The sequence below is a fragment of the Columba livia genome, chromosome 11, assembly GCF_036013475.1.
Source record: "Columba livia isolate bColLiv1 breed racing homer chromosome 11, bColLiv1.pat.W.v2, whole genome shotgun sequence".
NCBI classification, from domain to species: Eukaryota; Metazoa; Chordata; class Aves; order Columbiformes; family Columbidae; genus Columba; species Columba livia.
Window position 1 is genome coordinate 17,318,216 of NC_088612.1, and position 19,377 is coordinate 17,337,592.

The following is a 19,377-nucleotide window of genomic DNA, read 5'->3' on the forward strand; positions in this document are numbered from 1 at the left end:
ATGGTCTCAAAATGTCTGTGTCTCATAATATTGTGTATTTCATATCCTTGTAATTTACTCTCTGCAGTCTTTAAGGAAAAAAAAATAAAAGATGATGAATAAGGGGAGGAACTAAGAATTTTAAGTCACATGACAAAACATCAAAGTTATTACCAGCTTAAAATGGCCATTCAATGCCTTTTTAATATGCAGGGAACATAAAGTTTTGAAGTATGGAACATGTATCATAGAACTAAACTTCTTGATGTCTTGGGAGGATGGGGAAAATGGAACTGTTCCCCTGTTTATAGCTCAAAATACTAAACTGTTAGCAGATTCATTTAACAAGGGGTGATACAGAGCTGTGGTGATGAATGCCAACAGTACTAAAACATAGTAATCTATGCTTTGTGTAGTAGACCACGTATTTTGACTTGAGTTTCGTTTTTACCTCAATTACAACAGCAACAAAAATGGCACAAAACACAGTATAGGAAAACACACTTAAACCCAAAGGAAATACATGGACAAAAATATTTTCCACTTTCAAAAAAATGTAGTGTAAGTGGATGCTGATACCTATTCTTGTAGTCTCAGTGAGCCTGTAATCCTAATGCTACTGAATTAAACTACATTATCATCAAGAATTTTGAGAATGCAGAATACCTAGAAAATATCAGGAGCAAAAGAATAGTTTACCTCTGGTTCACAGTGTAGGATTCTGCAATGGAATTGAAAAAGAACATTCCACAGAACCACTTTATTTTAATCTTCTTCTTCTATAAATAACATCACTAGCACTTGGACCAGTAGCTGCACTAAGAAAAAGGTGTGTGGGGGAAGATGGGGAGGCAAGGGGGCTTATGCTGAAAAATACTTGAAATATTCAGAAAGCCTCATTGAATTTTGTATAGAACTTCCAGAATGAGATGTGTTATGCATTTGTTGCTCGCTTCCTACATTAGGTTAAGAATGTTAGTCACTGGGTTCATGCTGTGAACAGATTCAGGGCAGCTGATTTGCTGACTGGGCTTTTGGGCAGTCGAGTTTCATCGCTGACTGCATTCCAGGAAGTAAGGACAATAGAATAAACAAACAGTGATTAATAGTTTTTAGGCTCTCTTTAGCTCCAATTGGTAAGTTAAAAAATACATGGCTACTTCAGCAGTAATTAACTCACTTGAAAAATGAACGTTCTTTCTGCAGTCACATTTGTTCAAGCCAGTCTTAAAATGTAACATAGTATCAGCAAATTTTTTTCCAGACTCTACAAAATGCATTAATTTTTCTACTGTTAAATATTCAGATAACTGAAAATCTATTATTTTAAATGAAGTTATATTTTTTGAAACATGGCAATCTACTCATTAGGTTGCTCTGGTAGTATGTGCAAATGCATGATTTTGTTCCTTCCCTTGGACTAAAATATTAAGAGAGCAGTTCTTTCACCTCTTTCATTCCCAGTCACATTTCTGATTAACATGAGTCCCTCCTGATAACTACAGAAAAATACATTTCTATTTTGCCATATTTGGTTTATAGCTTGAAGAAAAGAGTTATTTGTGGGGTTTTTTTGGTGGTTGCTTTTTTGTCTGTTTGTGTGTGTGTAGGTTTTGTTTGTTTGGTTTTTGTTTGGTTGGTTGGTTGGTTTTTGGGGAGGTGGGGTGGGGGGTGGTGTTTCTTTTTAAGCAATAATTGTGTTATAGAACTGCATCTGAAAAGAGAAGATTTCAAAGCGGTTTCCCAGCCATGTAGATCACAATGATGGCAAATGAATGGTGTGTATTGAATCTGAAAATGTATCTGGGGACCTTTGTCAGGTGTAAGTAGAAAGAAGCAATACTGTGATTGTAACTTCATTCTCTGCTAGGTAAGGTTTTGTTGTTTCTTGGGTGTGATACGTTCTTCAGACATGAATTTGTTGATGCAAGTCTGGTAAGTGTCAGTGTTAGGTGATACTGTTTTTGAGTAGAGGGTGTAGATGCCTCCAGCTAGTACTTGGTGCTTTCTGAACTTGGGGCTTAGAATGGGTTTCTGATGTCTTTGTCAACAAAGGACTGATAATGAAGAAAGGTATCAATGCTGCAAGTGACTGAAATACTTGACAATCAAATTTGAAGCAAATTTAGAAATTTAAAATATGTGCAAGTATGGTGCAGTAAACAGTTCCTTCTGGGAAGTAGGGTCACTGGTGAGTTAAGGGCTGTACTGAACAGGACTTTGACTTGTTGCTGTAATACAAATACTGGAATTACAGATAAATCTCTTGTACGCTGATACAGCCATCTAAGGGAAGGTATTAAATGTGCAGACATTTTGTGCACTGAACTTGCTTTTATCCTGACCTTAAACTTTAGCGGAAAATCCATGAGGTGCAAGGCTGGTGGGTGGCACATATTATTTTAATTAAACTTAATTGTACATTCTTTGTGCATTACTGGAGACTTGGTAGGTGTTGAAAAGTTAAGTGTGGAATATGCATTTAACTTTCAAAGTAGAAAGCTACTACAGTGCCAATTCTAATGCGGGTACTGGTGAGCCACTGGATGCTGAAATAGTTGTCCTAATGTACACTGCATTTACTCTGACCTGCAATAAGCTGCCCTTTATTATTGTGTCTGGAAAAGTGATTGGTCTTGTAAACTTTGAGATACTTGAAAAGAAGGTGTTGTTTATTTCATAGAATTGTGGGAGTTGAGAGGACAGGAACTGATAAACTAAAATTTGAGTTTAATCTGATTTGCCCATCCTCAGGAGATGATTATTAAACATGTATGCTATATTAGCTTTTGTTTAGAGTATAAACTAGCAAATGATCCTAAGAATCTCAGAAAAAAAGTGTAAAAAAAGCAAAGCCTAAAAACACCTAAACAAGAAAGCCCACCTCCTCAAAGAACCAAAGTCAAACCACAGCTTCTGTTGTCTTTTATAACCAAAACAAACTATTAATTCTGTTTTTATTTTTCTGTTTTCATACTCTCAGAAGGGGGTTCACTGTGAAGGGAGATTGCCCAAAGAGGCTTGTACTGTGCTGTTTTCTGCTGAATTACTCCACACAGAAACCATAAACCATAGAATAGCACAGTTAATGCAAAACAGACATTTTTGAGAGGTCAGTGTGATTGTTTAATTTGTTAACACCCAAATTTGTGCTGCAAAACTAGAGAATTTCAAGGTATTTCAATACTGGGGCCAGTATTATTCAATATATTAATCAATGATTTGGACGAGGGACTAGAGTGTACTATCAGCAAGTTTGTTGATGACACCAAGCTGGGAGGAGTGGCCGACAAGCCAGAAGGCTGTGCTGCCATCCAGCAAGACCTGGACAGGCTGGAGAGTTGGACAGGGAAAAATGTAATGAAATATAACAAGGGAAAGTGTATAATGTTGCATCTGGGTAGGAACAATCCCAGGTTCCAGTATAAGTTGGGGAAGGACCTATTAGAGAGCAGTGTAGGGGAAAGGGACCTGGGGTTCCTGGTGGACAGCAGGAGCATGAGCCAGCACTGTGCCCTTGTGGCCAGGAAGGCCAATGGCATCCTGGGGTGTATTAGAAGGGGGTGGTTAGTAGGTCAGAGAGGTTCTCCTTCCCCTCTACTCTGCCCTGGTGAGACCACATCGGGAATATTGTGTCCAGTTCTGGGCCCCTCAGTTCCAGAAGGACAGGGAACTGCTGGAGAGAGATTCCAGCGCAGGACAACAAAGATGCTGAAGGGAGTGGAGCATCTTCCTTATGAGGAAAGGCTGAGGGAGCTGGGGCTCTTTAGCTTGGAGGAGACTGAGGGGTGACTTCATTAATGTTTACAAATATATAAAGGGTGAGTGTCATGAGGATGGAGCCAGGCTCTTCTCGGTGACAAACAACGGTAGGACAAGGGGTAATGGGTTCAAACTGGAGCACAAGAGGTTCCACTTAAATTTGACAAGAAACTTCTTCTCAGTAAGGGTGACAGACACTGGAACAGGCTGCCTGGGGTGGGTTGTGGAGTCTCATTCTCTGGAGACATTCAAAGCCTGCCTGGACACATTCCTGTGTAGCCTCATCTGGGTGTTCCTGCTCCGGCAGGGGGATTGGACTAAATGGTCTTTCGCGGTTCCTTCCAATCCCTGACATTCTGTGATTCTGTATGAACTTAGAGTTCATTTATTATGAGCTTTTAAATGTGAGTAATTTGGAAGCCTGGATTGATTTTTTTTTTTCTTGAACTTAAAGCTGTTCTTTTTGGCAGTGCAAATTCTGACTCCCAAAGAGTAAAGGAAAGTCATAACTTCCTGAGTTCCTTCCTTTCTAGTGTGTTGGCAGAAGGTACTTTAAAACTAGAAACTAATGGACTGGGGATAATAAAGTAATTTGTTTGTATCTTGTGTTACAGACCTGGTTACTGGGAACATTCCACATGGTCAAGCAGTGCTCTCAGATGAGATTATTTTCTTTTGAATGAAGTTTAATTTTGAGGTAAGATTTTGTTTAATTTTATTTGTTATGCATATAATAACATAGAAGCTCCTACAGTAATTAAAAACTTTTATCTGCTGCTTGTATTAGTGTAATATTTTCTTTAGAGAATGCATGAAATGTGTACAGCCGTGGCTGTGTTTGCAAAGAGAGAAATCAAGCTGAAAAATGAATGCATGAAGCTCCAAGAAAACATTGCAATTAACAACCAGGAGAGTAACCTGACCATTGCAGTTCTTGACTATTTTTAAACAGTTTCCATGGAGATTGGAGAATATGTTCATATAATAAGTGAGTTCCTTAAGCCTTAGGGAAAAGGGCCATGCCTTTCATCGGTATGAGAACCAATAGCTGGGAAGATGACCTTGTTTTGTCCTGATACATGTAAGAGGAGTGACCAAAAAACCAAAGGACAATCATGACTAGAAATAACTTCATAGATACATTACTATTTCTATACTGTAGCACTTTGAGAAGAGAATGTCACAAAGTGGTAAGACTGGCTTTGGGAAAATCTTGATAAATCTTGCTCCAGACTCTTAATCTGTTGGAGTTATTTAGATCTTGTATACATAACTGTTCTAAATGTTTCTCTGGCTTTGACTGCTCATCTGGAAATGGTGTTTGTAATACTAAAAGGTCTCCAATCAAATTTTGTCCTGCTGTTCTCCATCTCTGAAAAATACCTTTAGTGAAGTGTTAAAGCAGTGTGTCAGTTTGTATCAGATGACTAAGGACAAGGTTAAATGAAGTCACTAGTTAGATGGTTAGATGGTTAAAAACACTGTTTTGTTCTTGCTGTTATACAGTTAAAGTTAAATATTTCTAGAGCATTCCTATAATCAAGCTTGTCAGCGAAAACCTTCTATTTGTAAGAATTAACACTGTGTTACCCTCTTTTGTAACGTCTGTTTTCCTTGTTTCACTGCTGCTGTCAGATCAGTTACCAGCTGTGGTATCAAATAACATGGCTAAAGATCTTCATTAGCTTTTGATTTTAGAAATTTTAAGTGTTATTTCAGTGTAGTTAGATTAATTATATCTGGCTGTACAACTGATTGAACTCGATTGGTAACTACTTACTAATTGGACAAAGCAGGTGCTTTTGGGAATATTATTTGTTTCTTAGCTGTGAAAGATTGCCCTCAGGAAACTTGTTCAATTCATTCATGCTGGCTTGATTCAGAAATGGATCTTGTAAAGTCCACAGTGATTCCCTCCTTTCTGTTGGCAATATATTAGTGCTGCTGGCTGTTGTATATGTACGTGAATGGTAGGAGAATAAACTTGTACTCAAGAAATTCAGTGACCTATTCACATGGGATTGTTGGTGTAAGCTCTTGCCCATAAACACTGTTCTTGTTTGTTTGCTACAGAAATAGCGTGCTTGAAAACACCCAGTAATTGCACTGTGTGCAGCAGGTAACCTTGATGAGATCAGATAAGAGTGGATATGGATTTCCACTTAGAAAAATACATCCCTCCTTGTGTTTTTATTGTATGAATTTAGAGGGGTGATGTTAAAACATATCCTAGGTTTAAATACAGGTTTGGAACTCTGAATTTCTGCAACATTAATAGAAGCTTAGGTTTAGGGATTCTGTTGGACTTGGTGTTCCTTTAAGCCAGGATTTGTTTTCAAAACTTGTTTAAACTCTTAAGAGAAAATAAACACAAAATTTGATACATGGCTTCAGGACCTTGTGAACAGCCTTCTGTTCCTCACAGGAGAAGTGCTGATTCCTGAAAAGGCCCATTTTCTGGGTGGCAAGTTGAGCCAACATGTCCCGACAAGCATAATTCTATGATTCTGTAGCTACTTGGAGCTGGAGAGGTTTTACACAGTGATAGAAAGAATAAATCTGCCTGCACAGCTGTCCCCTGTGTTGTTATTTATTCAAGTGTCACCATATTTTCTGCCTTATCTTTCATGGATTTATTTTTGGAAGTGCCTGAAACTCCCTGGGGAAGTCAGCAGTAAAAATGAGAGTTTTGGCGCAGGAGTAAGAGCTGGAAACACCCTAGAAATAATATAAAAACTAAATCAAAGAGACTGTGTGATACTGTCTGCAGAAATTATCACTGAACTCTCCACTAAAACTGGGAAATGAGAAATATTAATCATATGAGTGAAAAAAAGCCTTTTTTTTAGGTCTTTAAAATAAGTTGCTGTAAAGTCATTTTGTTGTAATTTTTTCCCTTAAGGATGTGGTATGAGAAAGGAGGTAATTTTAGACTGTATATTTAGAATCATTGGTGAATCTGTGAAATTTCCAACTAGGAAATCTAGTTGCCTCTCTTATTGTAGCCTTCCTTAGGATAAGATGTTTTTTTCATGGGTTATCTGTTTGCAGATAGAAACCATACAGGGAGAATAAGTCAGTGTCTGTCCCTGATTTGCAACTCAGTTGCTTGAATTGCAGGACCCCTTCAAACACTTCTGGCTATCCGTGCTTAATACATTACTCTGATTCCCACCAAAATAGCCATTAAGTAAAAATATCTCTTGTTTTGTAGAGGACTACTGGGTGAGTATGCCCTCGATAGCCAAAATGCTCACTTTGAAAGGCTGATCACAGCTGAAACAGGTGGAAGGCCTATCTGGGATCTCATGTCTTTAGATAGGAAATGGGATCTGTAGTTGTAAACTGGGTCTCAGTTGATTTCCCGTTTGCTGCTGGCTATAATCCAGGGCAGTAGTGGCAATGACAGATCATTTTTTCCACCTGCACTTGGAAAACAAGCTCATCTCATTTTTATGAAGTAACTTTTTTTTTAAATTACCTCCTGCTCTTTTTGTGTACATTGCAGAGGGTAGTGGCTTGAATCTTTTAGGAGGCTCTACGTAATGCAAAATATTGGAAGGAAATAGGAGTTATGTGTTGATTCCTTTGTGGTCCTGTTTGATCTATGAATTTCCCCTGGTAAACTGCATTCTACATTGATGCTGTTGACCATCAGCTGAGGTGGAGAAGATGCTGGTAAAAAATTTTATTCTGGCTTAAGAAACTGAGTTTTCTGGAGGAATGGTTTCTGTGGAGAATGCACTCAGTAATCTTCTTCTGGCTAGTGCATTTTAAATGACAGTGCTAGCTGGAGTTCAGTACGTTTTGTCATTGTTAGGAATTCATACTTAGGCTACTATTTGTGACATGTACAACATCCTGTCTTTTAAGTTGTCAGTGCACAAGTGTGTGTGTGTGTTCACACACATCTGTTCATATATATGTCTGTGTATGTAGGTATAAAATGTATTCTTCCATATATAGTACATATCTGGTATGCTACTGCTTTGCATAATGCATTTTAAGACATGAGAGCTAGTAGTTATGAGAGGTTTAAGTACCTCTTGAAATAGGCTTTGTTAAGAAAAATAATGAAATATCTGAGGCTCAACCAATTGAAGCCTGCCAAGTTGACTTTAAGCTTTTCAGTAAGATCACTGCCAGAGTCTAAGCACCTTTGATGTAGGAGGAGGTTTGTCCTTAGATTAGCACACAGTTGGCAGAGTGCTAGGCTAAGTATAATCTAATTGACATGTAATGTTTGTGCACCATGTTACACCTTGATACTAGTTCAGCAGTTTTTTATCATCTCTTCATTCTGTCTCTGTTGTAGGAGTAGCAGCTGCTTTGTGGTTAGATCCTGGTCTCTTCAGAGACTTAAGTTTTACTTAAGCCTAAACATGTTCAGAAATTTTCATGAGGATTACACCTATTTGTAATTTCCTCCCTTCCCTTTCAGTAGCTGTGAGCTTTTTACCTTGGGGGTATCGAATGCTATTGAAGCTGGAGTGAACTCTGCAATGCTTTCTTGAAATGTTCACTCTAATGTGCAGTAGCTTTCTTGTGTTTCTGTCTCTGTGTTCATCTGTTTTGTGGCTGTGCAAGCGTGCTGTCCTTGCTCAGCTTTTCTTTTTTCATTAGTGTGGGTGATTCTGGTAGTAACTGAGCCTTCTGCAATCAATTGCTATAGGTATTGTTCTTTTCCTCAGTTACTCTTTTTTTTTTCCTCTTTACACCCTATATGTTCTTTTGACTAGCTGTTTTCTTTTTTCTGTTGACAAAGTGTTCTTATTTTAAAAAATTTAGTAATCAAAAAGCACAGAGAAGCTCCATGTCTGTACCAGAAACCTGATGTTTAAAAAAACTCATTATAACTAGCATTCACCCTTTGAGATGGCATGAAATGGTTAAGTATTAGCTCTGATTTTCATTCCATTCTGCCACCTCTGTTCAGTTGCTAACATGGGTAAATGAAAGGAGCATACGCTAAGCCAGTTCAAGCTTGTTACAATACCATCTGCAAATCCATTGGTATTCTAGATATTGTAAACTGTGATTGGTAACTGCATTCATAGTAAATATCAAGTAGGTGATGGAGGTTGGGAGAGCTTTTTTTAGTAGCTATTTAAATGACTTGGAAGGAGATCGCATGATCTGCTGTTTTTCGATTTGACATGTTTTATGAACGCATCATTTGAGTTGTGGACTGTGCATAAACTGTTGCAAATACTTGCCCAGCATCTGCCAGGATGTGATGAAATTATCACAGTTCTATGTCACCACCTTTCTAGTGAGGGGTGCATGTTGGATTAGTATTGCTGTGTTTGCTGACATGCACATATTTGGTTGGTTTTTACTATTTTTCTGTAAATTTTATCTCTATGACATGAAAATTGATAAAACAAATACAGAAATTATGTTAATCACATGCTGATTCCAAATTGTGATTGTGAGCAAGAGGTAGAAACATAACGGAATTAATGTTTATTTAGGTTCAGGTAGTGATTTGCTTTGTTTTGAATTCTCCAATTAAAAAATACTAGGTGGAAAGGAAAGTGTGCTGAAGTATTAATTGTAGTGAATGACAAGATGCTAATCAGAAAAAAAACCCAAACTGTTAAGCTCTTTGATTTGATATGGGTGGTTCTTGTTTCTTTTGTGTACTTTTGAAACTTGATTTAGTCTGATTGCTGTGGGTAAGAGTTCACGTTTTGAAAATCACTTCACATTCACAGTTGTTATAATTGATCTTAAGTGTCCAGTGTCTTGGCTTTTAACATCCCATACTTTGTTTCAGCCTGAGGGGTAGCTGCAGTAGGTACAGCTATCTGATGTAAATGTTGAAAAAATGTCACTAGTGAATTTTTCTGGTGGACTTGCTTGGCCATTTGATCCTGGACAATCTGCCTCATCGTGGGACTTCCAACAAGTGGTATTGAAAGGTGCAGAGAGGAATGGCATATAATGGTTTATGTTGTTCACTTGATGTCTTTTCAAGGTTAGTTTTGCAAGTGTCACTTTTACCAGTCCTTTCCAGTGAGTTGTCATGTACATTTTTTTCTAAAAACTCAATGGTATGACTCTTGTCTGAGGCCTCTTCAATTACATTTTGTGCAGAAAAAAGTTGCATTGGGTTGAGTCAGTAGGATCACTGTTCTTGTCCAACTGTTTTTGCAGGGAGAAATTAATGTTAAAAATTGCAACACTGGTAACGCTCTGTGTACGTGTTCCTTCTGCTTCAAAGAAAGATGTCCATGATGATGGCAGAGTTCTGGTCACACAACAATGTCTGATAGTTGTTGGAAAAGCAACAATAATAATCAATGTTAGTCACAGTAAGAGGTGCCTAAATAGTAAAGCAGAAATAGACTGTAAAATGTTACATATATAGGTCAGAAGTCTTAGTCTGAAGTATTAGAAACATTAGTAATTAAGTCCTTTTATGGCTGACCATACCATATAGGTTGTTATATGCTTAATAATACTGTCTGATTCTTAATTATGATTTTATTTAATCCACTATTAGCATGTAGTAGCTTCTTGAACGATCATGTATTTACCTTAGAGTAAACCCTAAGATCTTGTCTTTACTGCACACACTTACCTATTCTTTAGTTTCTATTAACTGGCTTTTCACAGTGTGCTGCTAGGAGAATAGGCTTTTCTTTACTTTTGGACTGATTTTTTTTTTTTTTATTGTAACTGTAATAAGTATCTGACCTGTACAAAAGGCACTTAATGGCAGGGCTTAACAAGAAGACAGGAAGCATCAGTATCTGATTCTGTTTTATATTTACACAGACACAGTGTATTATGGAAGTCAGTGTTATGTTATATGCTGAGTTCTGAAGTTACATCCTGATGGGAAAGTCAGACAACATTCAGTGTACCCTTAGCAAAAGACACTATGGAAATGGATGTCTCCTGTGACTGTGATTTTGCTAGCATTTGTACTCCTGACAAGGCCAGTAGATTTGGAATGTTTAAATAAAAATGGTAGCTCAAGCACTTGGATTTATATTGAACCACACAGTTTTAAAGTGCACCTTTTCTGTATATGGCTGTTTAACATAAAACGCATGTTAGCGTACTCAATGTACTTGAACAGAGGAAATCTGAGTTAGTTTGCCTGGTGAGTAGCTGTAATGTTCTGACTAGGACCTGCTTTGCTGTGCTTTGCTTAATATGGATGACAGTCAGTCTCTAAACTGTCAGCTTAAATTTGCACTAAATGGCTGAGCTGTTTAGCAAGCATCCTGCTTTCCAAATGGGCCTGCAAGAAGACAGTTCTCCAAGTCAGGAATCCCTTAGTCTTCATCATCAATTTGTAAAGATTCTGGACGAGCAGATGAAGCTCATTGTGGAGACGTGGTTTTGTTGCCAGCATGACTACCAGTTCTGTGTAATCCTTCTTCAAGTTCCGAGCTTACTTGTATAGGTGGAATATTAACTTGCTAGGCTGCAGTTGCATTCATTCAAATAACATTTTATAAAAGTTTACTTTTTTCCCGACTCACTTCCTATTTTGGTGAACTGTTTTAAATGATTGTATTAACTGGTTGTGGGGATAAATGGATCAAAGCCTACCGAAAGCCATTTCAGTGCTTGTTAAGATCACCTTTTCAGATCAAATCAATAAGAGTGGAGAACTATTTCACATAAACCATGTCACAGAAATGGCAAAAAAATAGTTTTACTTGAACCTTGTTAATTCTTCAGTATAGTCAAGCTGTTTCTGAAGACTTGTCTACCCCATCTAATTCTGGATGATGATTCTTATCAAAATGATCAATATGGATTAATTTCAGTAGCTAAGTGGATTTTATTTTGTTCAGTAGTTCAGCTTTCATAATGAATAAAGAAGATTGTTAATAAAGCTTTTAAGAAACTTGAGCAGACCATTTGTTGCCTTCATGTTCCCTAAGGCAGGTAATCAAGTGAAGTGTGTATGGAGTAGCTGTTGATGATCACTGTCTTTAAAGAAAATGATCAAAACATTCCAGGGTGGCATCAGGTGATGTTCAGGAAGGTGGGAGGAAAGCAACAGAATAATCCTTACATGATTTACCACGACAGTTTTATCTGGAAATTAACAATACTGTTCCTGTACCTGAAGAAGCAGATTCCTTGATTTTATTTTGAATGGGCAGAGCAAATTACTGTACAAAGCTCATAATGTATTCTAAACTCTGCCTATACTTGTCACTTAACAAACAAACAAACAAAAAAGTATGAGGAAATGCAGAGTAATATTTAGACCACAGAAGATGAACTCAAGAGGCTGTATCCTAGCTGTGTCATTTAATGACTAAATTAACAACTCTGAGTGGTTTATTACATCCTGCTTTGGGGTGGTTGCCAAGGATAGCAGGCGTAGTTCAGAACTTCACTGGTGGTTTTGAATTAATTCAGTGAAAAAAAAAAAAAAGCATTGAAGTGAGTGTGCTCAAAGGTTGTAAACCTAGACATAAAGGCTTAGAAATTGTCCTCCAAAACATATAATTTCAGCAATTGAAAATAATGTGAATATGCAGAGCTGTGCAATCCTGGAATTAACATCCCACTCGATAGTTCAAGCTATTACTATTGTTAGTGTGATTTACAGTCTGTGGGCGAAATGCTTCAAATATTGAAATCTGCTTTGGAAAATCAGTTTTGTATGAGCTTGACTCTTTCATAGAAAAGTATTTTTAATCTTAATTTATTCTTTTTACCCTTAAATATGTTAGAAGCTGTCCATATATCCCACTGTAAGCAAGTTGCAGCTCTTGTGATGTACCTAGATTAACCTTACAAGCAGTTCTGTTTGGTTTAAAAAAAAAAATAAAGCAAAACCCACCTCCAATAACAAACTCCTCAAAATAAAAAAAAATGAAACACACACCCACACAAAAAAACCCACCACCACCAAAAATCATCAAGTCCCAAGCAAATAAATAAAAATTCCTGACCAAATAAATATGTTCTGTATCTTAGATATTTTTAAAATTATGCTCCTAGCATCTGTGGACATCTTTACCATTTTCCCTAGGACTGTCTTAGAAGACCTCATCTCTACAACAGAAACACTTCGTTTGGAGAGGAACATAGCAAAAGGATGTTGATTCACTTCCGATTAGTACAGAAACTAGTGTTGTTTGTTTTCAGCTTTCTCCAGCGGCGTTCTTGGAACATAAGAACAAAAGCCTGGAAGTCATGTTCAAAGAGTTCAGTCATTGCCATCATGGAGGCTCCTACTCCTGAGGCTGATGACTTCTATGCTTCTATGTTACCACTAGATCCAGTCAAGCTCTTTGCTTCTGTTATCTAAAAGCTGTTCTAGCTATTTGGAGCAATGATGTTCCTCCTGTAGTCCCTTGTAATTCGTACTCCCTTTTGAAGATACATTCAAGCAAGCTAGTTTTCAAATATGCCTTTTGACTTAAAAAGCAAAGTGTAATTGAATTGCTAATAAGCTGACTGTCCTTTAAACAACTCTTAATTAGACTCAATTAATTTATCCTCTTATATAATTCTGCTTGAGGGTACTTCCTTGCTGGGTTCTTAGCAAAATAGATGCTGTTCCTGTACAACTGTAATGCGTAAACTGAGAATGGCATGATTAATGCCCACTAATGATTGAAAAGCAACTCTGAAATTAGGCTTTTAAAGATTGCTCTGGTTCACCTCCATGTTACTGTTTTTCAAGTGGTTTGTTTATAAGATTCAGTATTGCATGCTACAGATAAATGCTTTGAATTTTTCCTGAGATTTTTGAAGGTTTTAACTGTAAACTTGCTTATCAGGATGTGTGGTGTTTGTATACAGGTATTGTGGTTGGGTAGGGCTTTTCTTAGAGCAGCAGTGCATACAAGAGGTCTTGCATTTTAATTGTCTGTGCACATTTACAAGAAGCATTTGGTATGTTGTGATAGAATTAGATGTTCAGCTGTCAAGAACAACAGAAAATGTGTCCTGTTCTGCTGGTGCCCTGTGTCAGCAAGTGGGTGGTGGGAGTTCTGAAAAGAATAGAGAACGTTTGTCCCACTGGGTTTTCTTGCAGAGTTAATCTGGTATAACAGTATATAGCTTTGCCTTTACTAGCATGTACACATGCAGACTTTTAGATTGTGACAGTCTCATGACCTAGATTTGTGTTTGCCCAAGCCTGAATGAACTAGTTAAGAAGTATCTCTGGGGAGACAGACCTCTACTAAATCATAGTAGAGCTTTTATTTTAACCACAGCACTGGCAGTGGTGACTTTCCTTTATCTGAGTGACATAGTCCATATTTGATAATAGCAGTGTGAAATGGAAGGCAAAGAACTGTTCATATCCACATAGTATTAAGCAGTGACAATATTAAGCTGACATTCTGCATTCTATTTGCTTAGCAGTGTAGTTCAAAATATCAAGATATCTTAGCTCCATCAGCTGTCAGACACCACAGACATCAGGGTATGAATGGTACAAATTAAGCCAGGTAGGTATGTGAATGATCAGGGAGGCCAGCGTTCACTGGTCTGTCCTCTAAATCTCATTTCTCCCATGCATCTGGAAAGTTGTTATTCTGCTGTTTTGATTTATCTTTTAGCTTGATGGTAGTTGATTCCTGTTGGAATTACATGATGCAAACTGTCACGGTTTAGAACAGGGCAGCAATAAACCAGGACACAAACTTCTGTCCTTGTCAATATTCAGACACACAACCTTTTACCCTGGATTACATGTCTCTTAAGAGTCTTTGTAAAATGCTTCTTGAGAGAATTCTGCTCCCCCTTGCCTTAGTCTATCTCTTTGTGCATTAGCTGATGAGGTGGTTGTAACACCAGTGCCACTTTCACAGTCTAGCAGAGCTGGGCTCGCAGCAACTATTTAGTTTCTTGGGCAATCTTTTGTGGAATTTCTGTATTTGTCATTATGCTGATTAATCTGAGCAAGATATTGTGGGACAGAGTTCGGTACGTTACCTGAGACTCACATCTATAGTATTGATTTGACCTGTAAACTTTTAAAGTAGCAGAGAGTTGGATCCCCCATTGATTCAGCACTCACTTAATGAGCCTGACAGAGATCCTGTAAGCTGTCTAGCTAGGGCAAGTCTGAACTTGATCATTGTGGGTGTCACCCATCTTCATGTTTTTAACACAGATTCACAAACAGCAGACAACTCATTGTGTACTGCTGTAGAAGGTTTTTTAAGGAGCCGGTTGGGAAAGCCGTTTGCTGGAGCAGCGGGGAAGTTTACCAGGAACCAAAGGATCTTCAGATTCCCTGTGGTGCTGTTTGATTTCCTGTAGATTCTCCTCATGGTCTGAAAGACTGAGAAGTTTCCCGCTTAGAGCAGAAGCTTACAGCTTGGGTCACTAGTACCCTTCCTTGCAATTGCCTGGTGAGGTACTCCTCTTGACTTCTGGTGTCACTGGAATAAAACTTTGTCCAAGCAAATTTTGATATGTTAAAACTTCCTTTGCTCTAGACATATTTTTCCCAAGAGAAAGATCATGTAGAGTTTTCCTTAAATTTGCTCGAAAATGGCTAGAAAGACTGCTGCTTAGAACTCTGAATGTTTCCATGAACTCTTTTTGTGCACAGCAAATAAAGTGTGCACACTGTAAAAAGAAGGAAGAAATTATGGAAACTATAGATACCTGTTTCAGTTTTTATTGTTGTTAACAGAAAATACTTTGGCCATGGAGTAGCACAAACAAATTAGTGAATACACATCAGCAGTGCACATCTATTGCTGTGATGAAAGCAGTTCAGGAAACTTTTGGTGTGTCATGAGTTAAAAAAAATTCATCAACTCTGTTACTGCTAAAAGCCGACTATTTAGCATGTTTTAGTGCTGCTTCATACTGCAAGTATCCATAGTTGATGTTTCTAGGAAATCTTGGGGTTTTTTCATTGTATTTTGGTGCTGTGTTCCTTAACTAATTGTTAGGCAGACTGAGCCAGCACCTACAGTAGGTGTTTTAAAACATCAGATCTGGTTGTCCAGATTCATTAGCAATGTATGGATGTAATATGGTGACTGGAATTAGATGGTGCATTTTCTGTAAACTACTTTTTAGTAGTTTTCATACAAACTGTTCCAGGAAGTACAAAGGATCTGAGCATTTGCCAGAGTATGGGCAATCCTTTGTGTTGCTTTTTCTGCATTCAGGAACAATTATGGGAGGATGGAGGTACTGTTGATGTTAGTAATCTATTAGGAGGGGAAATACAGAGGACTGGGGAGGGAACTGGAAGAAATAAATTTCTTGTCCCACTGTTTTGGTTTCCTGTAGTTTATTGTCGTGGTACCAAGATTGCACCAGGGGCCTAAGTAAAGAGCACCTGTAACCATGCAGCATTTATACATGCTTAGAATTTAATATACATGCTTATCCCTTAATCCTGCTACATGACTGGTTTGACAGTACTGAACTGGAGGGGTTATTTTTCACCAATTTAGTTCCAGATGCCAATTTCTGGTTCTATTATTTACTGATTTTTACACTACAGCATAGTTGTTCCAGCAGCTGTGGCATGTTGATATCGCCTCAGTTCCAGTGCTAGGTTGGCTGTGCTGTGCAGTACAGAATGCTGTGCTTCTGCTGAACAGAGCACAGGGCCATGAATCAGTCTTGAATGTGTGTCTGAAAAGCAGATTTCCTGCTGTGACTGTACAGTTATATTGATCTCCCACAACAGGACACAGCTGAGCTATATGGAAGAAGGAAGTTGGGAGAGTAAATCCATGCAAAAGCTATTTGCTTCTTACTGTGGTAGCACAGACAGTAGCAGAAATCATTGTGAGGATTGATGAAGGAAGAGGAGCTGTAGGATGTGTGGAAATCAGTAAGCTACTCAGCTCTGGGAGTCCTGCTAGATGTTGAATAGTTCTGTTCTGCTGCTCGAAATGACACTAGGAGCACAGGCCATTTCAAATGTCTTTCCAGTGGAAATTAAGTGTAGGTGTGCTTTGACATAAACTTTCTTCCTGTTATTTTGGGGACATTTCTCAAACAAATATATTTGTTTTTCTTTGATTTATTGTTTTGTGACTTGCTGTCCATAGCTACCTTTGTTTTCTGGCTTATTTTGTATCAAAAATAAATTAATAGAAAAGTGTTTTACAAATTCATTTCATTTCAGGGAAAATAGAATGTTCAGATCTATAAATATTTATAACTATTTAGCAAATAATGGTGTTGCATTATTTTGTGTTTTGTGTGGTTGCTTGTTTTTTCTTTTATGTATTTAATGTCCAGACTGTTTCACTGACAATACCAACCTTACATGAGATGAAGAGATGTTTAATTATGTAAATAGGGGTCCATAGAATTTCAGAAAATTTCTTTTAATGAAGAGAGATTGTTAGAAAAAAAAATAGTTTAACTGTTCATTTAGTACATATCTGCTTCTAAGTCCACACTTAGAGTAATTTAACAGTAACAGTATCCTAGCTCTAGCTGTTGTGAGAAGGACTGCAGGGAACTTTTGGGAAGGATACAGTAACTTCAGCTAAGAATCGAAGTTCAGGCTGTGCCAATGGAAATGTAGGTGCCTGCTGCAAGCTTGATCCTCCCAAGGTACAGTGACCAGAGGTCGCGGTGGCCCAGCTGGGACAGCCACCATTTCTTACCACATGTTAGTCCTGCTTCTCTGTTGGAGAATTCTGCTGCCTTGGATGTTTTGGCAAATCATGTGTATTATTTCTTCATAACCTAGTTCTGTCAAAAAAAAAGGGAAAGATTCTTCTAAAACACAGTGGCCAAAACGCACACACAAGTGTCAGAATTGGTTGAGAAAGTGGTGATGCAAACAGAAACGTTGGCAGCTGTGAGAGGGGCAGCTAAGTGGGAGCTAATTGCTGCTGTGGTTACGGAGGTGCTGAACTGCAGACAGAATGGCAGGCGTTCCTCCAGCTTGAAGTTACTTTACTATAAACAATCTTAATATTGCCTCACTCTTATGTCTTTTCAACGTGTGATAATATTTTTGGGGTTTATATGTTTGAACTACTTTTGCATGTTTGCTTTGTTTGGAAGGTACCTCTGTGGGCACACAGAGGCCTGCTCATTTTTATTCAGCCACTGGTTAGAATCTTGTTTTGTTGGGATTTTCTGGAACAGGGGCACTGTGATGGTTCTACTTGAGGCCTTGACGAACACACTCTGTGTATTTGTAGGCACTGGGTTCTCTCATTTTTCTGTGCGTTTATTAGGAGCTCAGAGCTGCTGCTACCTTTCCCAAACCTGTCAGATCCATAATCTACTACTTCAGTCTTCAGCCTTGCAAACACAGATTAGTCACAGTCCGATTTAGAAATTACCTACTTGATTACTCGCAGAGTGTTAGACTTAGTACTAGTTAAACCATTGCTTCCAAAATCCTCTTAATTTCCAGGAAACCTTTGACTTCTGGTCAGCCATTCCAGAGACTGAGTGATATTGGGGAGCAGAAAGAGTCCATTATCTGCACAGAGAAATATTTAAATATGGTGTAAATCAATGTATAGAAGATAAAGGGAACATAGAAGATATTTTTCGTTTGTTTTTTTTTCTCTGTGATCTCAGCCCTTCTTCTTGACCAAGTTCGTAGTTCTTTTGATTAAAAACCAGCTGTCCTATTTTGGCTGTTACCTAGGAGATGGAAACTGCCTGTCCCAGTTATTGCTGAAAGCCAAGTGGGGAGGTTTTGGAGCCTGAGGGTAATTTGGAGGAGGCATATGAAAACCTTTCTCTGAAGTTTGAGAACACTGTTGGAGAACGCTGATAACTCGTGAGCTCTTTTCGTAAGATCTTTTTTGAATAAAGCATGCTTTGATGTCTCTAAAACCAAGAGCACTGAGTTGGAGGAGACCACACCACTGATTTGTTTAGGTCCTTCCTTCCTTAAGGGCTTGAATTTGACCCTGGAGAAAAGGAAGGGGGTGTTGGGAGGGCACAGGAACAGGTACCTCACTTGTAAAATTGCCTTGTCTATTAATGTAGGGCAGGCAAAAAAAGTTATTTTGCAAAGTGGAAGATCTAGGTTGAAAACTTGAGTGGGTGAGGGGAGCCACCCAAAATGTACAAGCAGTGAAAAGAAAAAAATGAAGCAGCTTCCCTATGGATGCTGTGACTCCATTTCAATGGAGCTTCATCAGAACAGATTAGATGAGCCTCTGGCAGAGAGAGCAAAGGGATGTGTCATTTTGCAGTGCAAGGCTCTAGGCTAGGCTGCCTCTTGAGGTTCCTTCCAGCACACATTTTTATGGCTTTTGCAGTGCATGATGACAAAGTGAAAATATTAACAAGCTGAGAAACTATTTAATGTATTTTAAAGTAACTCTTTTTTTAATCTGAATTTCAAGAAATGGGGCCTCTGTTTTTAAATTTATCAAGTGTGTGACGCAATGCTGTGCTGGCTTAAGCTGCTTTCAAGTTCTGACTTTCTCTGTTCCGGATCTCACAGTTTTATCTGAATGCTCTGGTTTGCAAAATTTATGCTAGCCTAGTAAAAGCAGCACTACAAAGTGCAAAATCACAATAATTTTACCAGAATGTTTTAATTTATTTTTTATTTTCCCAGTTAATCTTTCGTGGTCAGTTTTCCACATTTGGCATTTCTTTGCTCCTTTTTCTCCATTCATAGAGGGAGATTAGATACTGGACTGAATTTGGATGTTCCTTGATGTATGTTAG

The 19,377-nt window shown here is 38.1% G+C and overlaps 1 protein-coding gene across 4 annotated transcripts in view; it reads left to right on the forward strand.

Annotated features, from left to right (window-relative positions):
* The window catches only part of TLN2 (talin 2), a 162,044-nt gene that overhangs the window by 45,783 nt on the left and 96,884 nt on the right, over positions 1 to 19,377 (forward strand). For all 4 annotated transcript variants that reach the window (XM_065076153.1, XM_065076152.1, XM_065076155.1 and 1 more), the window contains exon 2: positions 4,356 to 4,438. The gene's annotated coding sequence lies outside the window, so the exon portion shown is untranslated. The remainder of the gene's footprint in view (positions 1 to 4,355; positions 4,439 to 19,377) is intronic.